Genomic DNA, 12,906 nt, shown 5'->3' on the forward strand with positions numbered 1-12,906 from the left:
AATAATAATAATAAATCCTAACAAGCTGTCTATAGAAATTGATAGACTAATTTGAAAATTAGTATGGAAATTTAAAAAACAAAATAGCCACATATTTGAAACAAACCAAGATGATATTGGTTTAAAGATAAAAACTGATCAGTGGGACCAAGAGTACAGAAACAAACCCACGTGTATTTGGTCAATTGATTTTCAACAAAATGCAAAGACAATTCAGTGAAGAAAGGAAATTCTTTTCAACAGATGGTGCTGGAACAAATGCTATTCATATGCAAACAAATTTTAACCCATATCTCACACCACATACAAAAATTAGCTCAAATATAAAATCTAGAATTATAAAATTTCCAGAAGAAAGCACAGGAAAAATCTTTTTAATCCTGGTTTAGGCAAAGATATCTTAGATGTATACCCAAAGAAGAACCTACACACACAAAAATTGATAAATTGCATTTTATCAAGATCGAAAACTTCTGCTCTTCAAAAGACGCTTTTAAGAGGATTAAGACAAGTCAGAGACTGGGGAAATTATTTGTAAATCATGTGTCTGATAAAGGGCTTGTCTCCAAAAAAACAAGGAAATTTCAAAATTCAATAATGAGTAAACAATCAAAAATTTTCAGTGGGAAATATGTTAGCAGACTCTTCACCAAAAAGATCAATGAATAGCAGATGAATACCTGAACAGATTTTAAAAATCATCAGTCATTATGGAAATGCAAGCAAAACCACAATGAGATACCAGTACACACCTATTAGAACGGCAGGAATTAAAGGACTAATCATATCATATGTTGGCAAGGATATGGAGGAACTTTAACTTTCACATATTACTGTTGGCAATATAAATGATCAACTACTTTGGAAAGCAACTTAGGAGTTTCTTAAATAGTTAAATAGCTACCATAGGATCCAGACTTTCCACTCCTAGGCATTTACTTAAGAGAAGGGAAAGCGTATGTCCATACAAACACTTATAGACATGTTCATAGCAGCTTTATCTGTAATAGTCAAAAACTGGAAACAGCCCAAATATCCATTAACAGATGAATGGATTAACAAATCTGGTATATCCATACAATGGAATACTACTCGGCAATGAAAAGATCTGAACTGATGATGAACACACCAGCATGAGTGAATCTCAAACTCATGTTGAGTGAAAGAAGGCAAACAAAAGAGAGTAGGTGCTGTATGATTTCATTTATATAAAATTCTAGAAAATGCAGACTAATCTATAGTGTCAGAAGATTTTAAGTGATTGTCTAGGGATGGTGGGTTCAGGTAGGTGGGCAGAAGGGAGAGATATAATGGGGAACAAGGAAACTTTTAGAGGCGATGAACACGTTCGCTATCTTGACTATATATTGGTTTCGTGTGTTTATTCATGTTTGATGCATCATTATAACAAAACTTGCCTCTTGACTCAGTTTACTAAAACCCCCCAAGCTGCCCATTCATAAGGGTGAAGAGAAAGAAAGATCCCTTGTTAGTATTCAGGTATTAAAAAGATTTTATTTATGCATTTCCTCTTAGTCTGTCTGTTGATAAGGCTTAGAACAGCTTATTCCTTCTTACAACTTTATATTAGATATGCAACATAATTCCAATACTCCAGGCATTTTAAAAAAGTATTCAAGCATAGCTTGTGTTCACTTCTCTCTAGATTCCATTCTTCCAAATAAGAGGTCTTTTGAAGAAGAGGTCTTTTGCTAATATCAAATTTGTTAACCAGACTTATTAAACATTGAACATACTTTAGCTGATGTAGCCAATGTATGAGCCACCTCATAAAATTTAGTAAATTGCTAAATGTTTATGTGAGCCATAACTTTGTAATTTTAATTTTTAAAATTATATACAAAGTGGTACTATATAATTCTATGACCAGAACATTACTATTATAAAATAATCAGCCTCAAAACAATGGATTTTAGGAAGCAGAGAAGAGACTCTGGTTTTTATCTTGAGGTATAGTGATGAAACTAGGCAGTATACATTCAAGTACTTGATTGATTCAATAGGCTTCCTTTAACTAGTACATCGGATGATTATTCTGGAATTTCTAAAGCATAGGTTGTCTGTTCTGCCTTCCCTCTTTACATACCCATTAAGACTCCAATTTTAATTTTTTAAAAAATTAATTTCTTTTCCCCTCATACTACCAGAATGTTAGGCAAATGTCATTTTGTTACCCAAAATGATTTTATAAGGGGCTAGGAGCATATGCTTATTTCTAAATTATAATTTAAAAATTATATTTCCAAATCAACAAAAATACATTAAGGCTTATTAGATATAGTCTATCATACTAAGTATTGTTAGGCAAACAAATATAAAAAGCAATCTTTGCCAACAAAAAATATGAAATGTAGCTAGAGGTAATCAAAAGTTTTAAATGAGAGAAATTAAAAACAGAATAAAAATTCAAATAACTATTCATTACAAATGGAAGAAGTACCTCTCAGAAGGCAGTACATGGTTAAGTGTCCAATGACCATTCCAGAGAGTGGTTGCCATGGGAAATCAGAGATTTATCATAATCTGGGCAAGTTGGGGAAACTTTTCTTCAAAGAAGTAAGACTGAAGTTTTTGGTCCTGCAGGGTTGTATAACGTGCACCAAATGTTTGGCTAGACCTATGAAACACACGATTGCTTTTAATAAATTGTTGGGCTGATGTTCTCTATTCGGAGAGTCAATATGTTCAGGGAATGCACTTTGCCAGTAAAAAGTCAGTCCCTTTAGATGATGATGCTGACAAGCTTGCCAGTGGGTTGCTCTTCTCCCAGGCCAAACACACAGTGTGACTGAAGTCTGAAGGTGTCAGTCAAAAATGGCCCACTTGTCGGAACTGGGATGTGTTTGTGGAGCTGTGTTGAAGCACCTGTACCCACCCATGTCTGGACACAGTTATTAGTCCTTCATTTTCTCAAGTGGTAAACTTGTTCACAGATGTTACTGGAGGGAAAAAAAATGTTCAGTGTTTATGCAGCAGATCTGCTCTGAAGAAACCATTATGTTCAACTGAGGAAATGCCATAGTTATTTTGGTATTCCTTTAATTTTGGAAGTCTGTATTATTTGCAGGGCTAACCAAAAGGCTTTTTTAAAAATCCACAAATAAACATTAAATTCCTGTTTAATACGGTGGATGTCACTGGTTTTTGAAAAACAAAAGAACAGTCAGTCAATCACTCTTCTCCCCACCCAAGAAGCTCAAGGCCTTTCTAGTATTGACAACCCAGAAATCTCATGACAGGAGCCTTATTTTATTTCTGATTCGGAACATCTGTCTCAAAAAGTAGGCTCTGCAAGAAGGCCCTTTCTATTCTTCATGTTTCTGAAACTGGTAGATTTAAAATAATAATAATAATAATAATAATAAAGCTAAGAGAAAGTCTCCAAAACCAGTCTCTCATCAGCAATCAAGGAATTTGCAAGTCAAAAAAATTATCTCCAGCTCTTTAACTTAAGCCTTTTCTGAGCTGGATAAATAAAGAGGAATGCATTTGGGTTCTTTATTCTTCTTAATGCCTAAGAAAACATTTATTATCTTTCAGGAAATAAAGACAAAGGAATGCTAATTTATAATTTTTTTCATACACAGAACCTGTGTTAATTGGCAAATTGAAATAAATTTATACTCAATTAGAGTCACCTGTGCTTTGATTAGTTTAAAAATTGATGCAAGCTCCTTTCTAAGGATTTTTACATGGGAGTAGATTGGAGTTACCGGAGGGTTATTTTTTTGTCCCCCCTTGGCTACCTCTGATCTTAAATTCCTACTTCTATTGAAGTTCTTATCTTCACCCTTCATTCCACCTACTCTGTGTGACACTGACTCATACCTCCCTAAATACCACTGACCCAGGGCCGTGTGGAGAAAAATTTCCTGAATATTTGGAACAACGGGTTTGGGTAGGATGGGTGGAGCACTTCACGCTGAATATTAGGTATTTGTGTTCATAAAAATACCCCAGACATTTCTATAATCAAGGGGACTCTCTTTTCTAATAAGGACCCAGCCTCTCCCCACACTGCGGCTTTCACACTCACCTTTCATATCTCCTTGCCCTTCCTTTAAAGTTTCACTGGCTCCCAAACTCAAGATTCCTGTAACGTAGTTCCTTTCTCAGACTCACCCCAGACCAGTGCTATCCCATAGAACTTTCTATGATGATGGAGATGTTCTACGACCTGCATTATACAATATGGTAGACACATGTGACTACTGAGCACTTGAATTAAACATCATACTTAATTTTAATTAATTTGTATTTACATTCGATAGCTACATATGGCTAGTGGTTATTATATTGGATAGCACAGCTCCAGACCATCCAACATTGCCCAAGAGGCCACTTTTTCCAAACTGGACAGACTTATTAAAGTGTGTTTCTCAACACAGATATGAAAAAACAGGAATAGTTTTAAAAAGAAAAAAAACAAATATAAAGACAGGAATAGTTTTTTCTTTCTTTCCACTTATTAAATGTCTAATGTGATCTGTGTCCATGTGTATGAAACTTAGCCATAAAAAAATTTTAAAAAGAGAAAAAATGACCTTCAATTTAACCTTTAGGATTCTCTGGCCCCAACCTTACTCTTTTAAATACATTTTTTTAACATATGCTTATACATTCATTTAATGCTAGTGTCCATATATAAATTAGTAAATTATGGTTCCGTGTTAAAGTACCTGACAAGTAACTTAGAGTAGCCAAACAATTTAATATATCTAAGTAATGGTTTTAAAATACATAATTTGTGTTTCTAATTTTTAGGCTACACTCCAGTTAAAAACATATATATTTATATACATACATGTATATGTATATGTATATGTATATGTATATGTATATGTGTATATACGTATAATTGTACATACACATATATGTATACATGTGTATAGTCAGTTGCCTGTATGGAAGTTTGGCATTCTATACAATAGGATTATGTGCTTGATTTTCACCCTAATATTCTCTCTCGACAAACTGAATGTGCTTTTGCTAATGTAGTGTCAGTGCAGCTAATTGTTATTTCTTTTGTTATAAAGTATAAGCTCTGGAGCATTGCAATTCTTTTAAAGGAAGTTTTACTTATCCCAAGAGTGTACATTTTGTTTTACAATATATATTTGCTTTCTACATTCTTTCCTTTAAAATGTTTATTACCAATGTTAATCTTAAACAGATGGGGTTTGTTTTTGTGACTGAATGTGCATTTGGTAGATACTGTGAACATTCCCTTTGCAAACAAAACAAAACAAAACAAAAAACTGTTTACTTTTAAGCCAAGGCCTGACATATTTCCTTTCTGAAACACTCCCTTGTTTAGCTATTTGCTTGGTCTACCTTTACGTTTCTTCTGCATTTGGCACCCAATCATTCAGGTGTTTCACATAAAAATTTAGTATTTCTGTTTACAAAGAGCAGAGAAGAATGGTACGTGCTGAGACACTTCCTGTTGTGATTAGCTTTGCCACCTTCCAGGTGTGCCTTCCTCCCTGCGTGGGAAGCAACACAGCTGTCTTCATTCTGTTAGCTAAAAAGAGCTCTGCAAAAGGAACATTTGTTGTTGGACTGGCAATTTATTGCCTGTTAATTCATCACACTAAATAAAACCTCTACCTTTGTATCTTCTAAACTTTCTCAATCATACAATATTGTAAACAGTTTTTTGTTTTGTTTAGTCAGACTCTTATTTTGTCACTCATAATGTATAATAATTGGCTTTTAAAGTCACAAATATCTTTATTACATACTTTAGTTATAAAAGTAACGATCACATGAATTAAAAAATGGACTAAAGGAAAAAATAACCCACAATGCACCACTGTAATGCAGTCATTAAGTTATTTCTTTTCATATGCATGATTAGAATAGTGATGTCCATACAATATAGTATTTTTCTTTGTAATCAGTTAACATTTTATCATAAGGTGTTTCCATGTTATGATACAGTCTCTTCAAGCCCCTTTTTTTATAACCATCATTTCGGTGGCTACATATTATTCCATTCAGGTGTCACACCATAATTTATTTAAATAACTGCTCACTGATAAACATTTTGGAGTACATCTGATATTTAAGTTTGATGAATTATACTCCTAGGAGCATCTTTGTGCTTATAACATTTTACATATTTTATTTTACCTAATAGTGGGATCACTTATCTATTTTTAATATATTAATCTGTCTAGATCTATCTCTAATGAAATATATCTATCTATATCTATTTATTATTGCTTTACCGAGACAGTTAAATTTTTAACCCTAATATCAAGCAAGGGTATGACCAATTAGTATATTAGGAAAAGATAATTTTCTGCAATGTTAAATATATTAATTTACTCAAAATATCCTTTATGAGCACTAACTTTGTCAAGTACTATTCCTGACATACTAAGAAGGCAACAGTGGCCAAGAAAGCCACCGTGCCTGTCTTGGTGAAGCTTTTCTTATTATGGGTTGTACAGATCAGTCTACAACAGTGTCCAGTACTTTGAATGGGGAAATAGATGTCTTCTTAGATGGGTCTCAAACATCAAATTCCAGAGCCTTGTAGGGCCTCTTAGAAGAAGTAGCATTTAAATAAACCCTAAGGAATGAAGAAATAACAAAGTCATAGGGTAGGATAGGAAAAGATGATAAAGGGCACTTCAAATACTGTTAACAGCATGTGAACCACGAAGCAAGGAAGCACACATGGTGCATAAAAAACTAAAGGAAAGTTGTGTGCTTGGAGAGGGGATCATGTGTAGGAATATTTGAACGTTTCTTTTGCATTTGTTTAACATTCATCAACAATAAGATTTAATCCTTGATTTATCTATCGAGTTGATAATCCAAACTTTTTTTCCAACAAAAGTATTCCTGTTCCAATACAAGGCGATGTATTAGAGGGCCAGTTAAACTGCAACCTTGCCAGTATCAGATGGTATCATTTAGATTATTTTAATAGCAGGAGAATTTTTTTAAAAGGTATTATTTATGTTTATAACTATCGTTTCAAGGTTTATGGATTGATTTGAGGGAAAACCCCAAAGGAGGCTCTGTTCAAAGAGATGACCCATAATTCTTTTCCTGAAGACTGAAATTCCTTTGGCTTAAGGCATTGAAATCCTTTGTTAATTTGTAAATTTATTAGTGGAAAGGATTACATATTCTATTCCTTTCAGCCATGAACACTTAATAAAAAGTTATTTTTTTTCATATTGGTTACCAAAGAGCTATGTCCTTAAAGAATGGATCACAATAGAATTAAATTTTTATTGTGAATTTTGAGATAGAAACAGTCCCTAGTAAGGGTTTCTCCTTGGAAAGTGAAAACTTAGATGTGGGAATTAGACTTGTGGAAGAGTTGGAAAGCAGTGGTAGAGAAGGGAAAGAAGATATTACCCCCCAAAATGATGAAATGGCTCCAAGTCATACCCTATTCATAAATTTTCCTAGTCCCAGCCCTGTCCACAGTAGTCATTCTAGAGGAAAGTAGAAAATCCCTTTGAAATATAACTTCTTCTAAACATAAGTATGAGACTTTTGTTGCATGGCCAATTTTTCAATGTAACATAGACCAACAGAATTATGGTTTCCTTCATATTCTGGCTATTAGGTCATACACTCATAGGCACACCCTGTATCTTAGGGAGTCATGAAGAGTTGCACTAGGTGGGGAGGTAGTGATTAATGCAGTTGTTGGCACCATAATTAGGTGGAGTAATGTAGTTTCAATTTAGTAATAGCAATCATCATAACTAATATTTCTATCATGACATTTGCAATTCACTGCTTAAGTACTATGGCAGTCTTTTGACTGTCATAAATATTCTGATTATTCTCCTTCTTGGCATGTGGTAGTCATTTTTATTCCCCACCTTCCTTAAAGTTGTGACTTGCTGTGGTCAGTGGAATAGGAATGAAAGTGATGTGTGTCTCTTTCAGGTGGACGCATTAGCCAGTGGAAGATGGGAACAAATGGGCTTAGTGAAACAAACAAGGGATACCCATTTGGTAGTCCTTGGGAAATGTGGAATTGCAAGGACTAGTGAATGAAGAATAAATGCTCATAATCAAGCAAGAAGGGAAGCGGACAGTTACAAATTAGTATTTCTCTGGCTACACTCTACCTGCTTTGTGGTAAAGCCAGAAACCCTCAAATTCTTCCAAAATAGTCCTGAAACTTCTCAGGAAACTCTTGCTGTGCTCTGCAGCCAAATCATTTGACTGCAATGTGCCATCGTGATCTTCTCTTTTGCTTCAGATCTCTATGGCAATGGCAATGGACAAAATAGCAGCTCTTTCAACAATGCACATCAAAGGTGTTCCTGCTATAATACTGCAGTTGCTGAGCCAAAATGCAGTGCCACGTTCCGAGGGCAATGGCACCTAGACCAAAGCTCTGACTGTTGCAGTTAATGCAAATGCCCCCTCACATTGTCATGGACACTTCTAGCATAAGTATACCAATGCCATGGCCCCTCAGAAATCCTGTTTATATTAATTTTTAGTCATTTTTTTTTCATTATAGCCCTCTTTGTCTCTGAGTAAGAATATGAGATCATGGTGGCTAGACCAGAGTGACAGACAGAAATGGGGGTGCACTCAAAATCATCCTCGCCCTCTGTCCTGGCACTGAGTACTCCAAATAAACCAATGTATCTAAAAGATTCCTTCTTCCCTACAGACGATTTCACGCTAGAAGTTTCCTCAGGCCCTCTGCCACAGAGACTTACTGGACCCAGCCTATCCATTCTCCAGACTTGTCAGTATATTAGGATGATCATTGGTTAGGCCCAAGCTGGGTATTTGCCTACAAACACTTTGGGAGCTTGCAGAGTTTCTTTGATTGTATTGATAAGAATATGAATCAGTCTAAGAAAGTAGTGAAATAAATAGAGTTGAGTTAGGGGGAAATAGAGGAAAAGGGGGTAATTGCAATGCGGAGCCACTGTGGAATTTCTTTACAAAGACGCATTGTACTGGGGAAAGTACATCATTAGAAAAGAGAGAAAATTATATCATAGTGAAAACTAAACACCTGCAGTTGTTTCTAAAGGACAATATTTAGGCCTATATTTTTTACAAATCAGTGTTGTTCAAGGACAGCTACAGCCCCTCTGAACCATCTGGTGAATGAGTGTGACAGAGATTGTTTGTCCCCCAAACACACTCTTCACTTCTTTATTTAGTAATAAAATTTGAGTTTTATCTGGGGACATGGTCCTTAAAGGCCTACATGCCTCTGAATGGAACCGATGTCCCTTCCATTTCTTCTTTTCCCTTCTGGCTGGTTGGATTGGAGATATAATGGTGGGAACTCGAACAGCCACCTTAGACCATGAGACCGAAGCTCCATGATGGTGGAACAATAAGATACAATAAGCTTGAGTCCCTGACACCATGAAACTGCCTATCTATTTTGGACTGTTTTCACTCAGACTGTTAAATGAGAAATAAATTTCTATCTAATTTAACCTACTGGTTTTTTTTGGTTTTTTTTTTTGCAGCATATAAGATCATAACCTAACTGATATAATGATAAAATTAGGACCATGAAAAGAAAGCTACCAAAGATTATAGCAATACTGGAAAGATCAGAGGATTTTGAGGGGGAGGGGGGGAGATAAAAGATATTTAAGGTAAAACAAAGAAATTAAAAATGCAGTATTGACACTTATACCACCCAGTTTTTGTTTAATATGAGGAGAAACAAGCGTGAGGTTTTTCCAAAATAATACACATTAATGTACTCCAATGTACTCTAATTCCGTAACCTGTATCCTCAGTATTAAGCATCAAAAGATGCCTTTGAAAGCCAATGAATCTCAATAGCTAATTTCACCTTATGAGTCCAACCATGGGAAACAACTTATTCTCCCATTGCTCAGAACAGTTTCATAAGAAGAATAAAATAATAGGAGAAACACATCAGCATCTTTTCTTCTCTCTCCATTCTCCTATTCCTCACATGTGTGCCAAGGGTTATAAACCAAATTGCTACAATCCTAAGAATAAGTTTCTTTTTTGGCAACACATGAGTGAATATTCTCTACTCCTCGGAGACTTGCAGCAATAGAATTACCAACCCCCAGGACCAGTGACTCTCTGTAGGCCATGGGCTATAAGAGTTGGTGTCTGCCTCTGGCTGGATTGATTATAAGTCCAGTCCTGAATGGACCACCTTATTTCATGTAATAGATAAGAATAGTTAGGTTGAGTATAGTAGAAAATATGATAAATGATGACTTAAACTATAGTGATATTTATTATCCCATTAAAATAAAAAGTCTAGAGGTAGGAGGTCTCAAGATTAGTTAAATTCAGTGGCATAATGACATCATCAAATACCTAGATACTTTCCATTTTACTACTTTGCTGTTCTCAGCTATTGGCTTCCATCCCTCTTGGATACAAGATGGCTGATAGAGCCCACGCTCACATCCTTCTTCAGTCCTGTTTAATTCAGTGTTCCCCACTGTAGCTCTGTAAGTTCATGTAACCTATGAAACCTGCCCAGAAAATGAGGCCTCCTCAGTGGTATTTTTAACAGCAGGTTGAAACTTTACCCTTGTGCTTTTGGAAAGGTTTCTTGTTTTTACGATCTTGAGGTTTAAGAGCGCTGTCTAAGTCAGGGGAATTCAAAAGAAAAATATTAAAGTTAGTATAATTGAAGGGAAGGTGAAAATTATAAAATAACAGGTTTCTTTTCAGTTGGTATGAAAATTTTTTTCACTAGAACAGCTAGTAAAATCTATTTTTTTCCCCTGCTATGCATTAGTTTTCTGGCCTTAATGAAAATTTACTAAGAAGGCTGTATATTACTATGAAATAACTGTCTTAGAATATTTTAGCCTAATTTTAAAAATGAAAATTGTGTTGTTTCAAGGCTGAGCCATTAATAAGCTAAGACTTCTTAAGAGTTTCATAAAGTAAAATTCTAATGAACTTTCCGATCATACAAAGTAACAAAACAATGATAAAATGGCATGTAGAAAAAAATAATAAAATAAAGGAAAAATATGGAAGACTTCTCAATCTTGGGGCAAAGGTCTTTTAAACTCTAAGCAATTTTGGTTTGACTTCATGGTGATTATGTGATGGTTTGTGAGCGGTAATATCAAAATAACTGTTAACAACAACAACAACAACAAAGGATTAGGCCATAATAAAGAATAAAAAAGTGTTTATTTGAGCAAAGGAGGGATTGCAGTCTGGGGCACAGATTCAGGGAGCACCCTAAATTGTCCTCTGAAAGGACAAATTGTCCAAAAAAAGGCAGCGTTGATAAAAGGCAAAACCATCAGACTTGTTCTCATTAAAGACCTCTATGTACATGAAAGATGTTGGCTAGGTCAGCTGGGACTGGTCAGACCAATTATGTAAATGAAGATGCTGGTCGTTGAAATGGAATGGTTCCTTTCAGATTTTGGAATGCAGGTAGTCCATGATAAGGAGAAAGTAAAGTTCACATATGTCCATGCGGCAATCATGGATCCAGGATGTTTGTTGTTCAGCTTTGAGCTGAATTTAAGAACAGGTCAGTCACTTAAGCACAGTTCCAAGAATTGAGACATGAAATGTGCATAGGCCCCACTTCTTCAAAGGCCTCCCAACTCTCTTATCAATGATTTTTCCATTTATTTTCTTCATTATTATAACAGATGTCTGTTCATCTCAGAATACCTCTGCACATTTATTTGAAGCCTCCTAAGTCAGTGATTCTTCCCACTGGTTATTTAATGGGCATTTTGAGAATGGGTTTTGGGCTATACTGTCATTTCTTCCCAACCAAATCCTTACTTTGTTTAATTCTACGGAAAATGTAAGTTCTCAACAAACCTCTCTCTCTTAGGTTTCCTTGGCTGTTTGATATGATAGAATAAATTAGGTGTAACTCCAGAGAAAAAGAAACCTTTACATGGAGAAAGCAGAGGAGTCTTCAATATAGAGATAGCTGTTTGACTTTAAAAATGCTGCAGGCACACTCAATAGTGTGTCCTTAAATCAAAAGTACAAATGAGTAAGTGGTCGTGTGCAGGCGAGCAAAGAGTTGGAGGCCAGGTCACTTCTTACAACGTTTGGCATGTTTTAGGTGCACATAGTTCTCATGGAATTGGCTGGGAGGCCTCTACAGAGATCTCCTGGCAGACTGGTACCCACTAAAACAACTGTGACTTTCAATAAAAATTCATGCCATGGGTGCCAAAGCAAACTTGTGAAAATTGTCCACTTTCAGGCAACCCGGACAAAAACCTTAGGAAGGCTGAAGTCACTATTTAAAAGGCTCTCTGTAGCCAAGAGAAATGTATCCCTGATTTATTTGAATACAGGTTCTTGTAAATGGCAAAGATACAGTTAGCCAAACTTGCATTTCATACCTGAAGCCTGGATTCGGCTCAACCTAATCTGGCTAGTCAAAACAATGAGGCTCCTTGGTCCTTGTTCTTTTTTAGATGCTAAATGGAGATTTCAGAAATGTAGTAAAACTGGAACTTAAATTTGAAGATCTGATGATTAATTGGGAGTTTGAGGTGATTGCTGTTTTTATTCTTTCAGATAGACCGTGTTCATTGAACTGCAAGGAAAATATTTTCAACAAAGCAAAAAAGCAAGTTCAATTACGAAACCGGAGGCCTTAAGAAAATATTTTTTTTCTTTTTTGGTATTTGAATTTCTGATTCTCGTCAAATATGAGTTGTATGCAGTCTGCTAAATGGTAAATCAAAATGTCACCACTTGACCTTGGCAAAGTTACCAGGTAATGAGGATGAAAGGTGTATGGAACAATTTGTGTCTATCTGAGTCACTGAGTTTTCCTTCAACAGCATGAATGTGTCATCTGTTTTGTCATGGCTTGTCTTGAGCAATAGAAGCCACAGTGGCCATAGAGAGGAATGTGAAGAG

At 35.5% G+C, this 12,906-nt stretch overlaps 1 long non-coding RNA gene across 5 annotated transcripts in view; it reads left to right on the forward strand.

Annotated features, from left to right (window-relative positions):
* LOC107195772 overlaps positions 1–12,906 on the forward strand; it is a 62,390-nt gene that overhangs the window by 17,624 nt on the left and 31,860 nt on the right. For all 5 annotated transcript variants that reach the window (XR_003046728.1, XR_003046730.1, XR_003046729.1 and 2 more), the window contains one exon: positions 12,559–12,760. This is a non-coding gene — a long non-coding RNA (uncharacterized LOC107195772). The remainder of the gene's footprint in view (positions 1–12,558; positions 12,761–12,906) is intronic.

This window comes from Pteropus alecto, unplaced genomic scaffold (genome assembly GCF_000325575.1).
Source record: "Pteropus alecto unplaced genomic scaffold, ASM32557v1 scaffold20, whole genome shotgun sequence".
Classification (NCBI taxonomy): domain Eukaryota; kingdom Metazoa; phylum Chordata; class Mammalia; order Chiroptera; family Pteropodidae; genus Pteropus; species Pteropus alecto.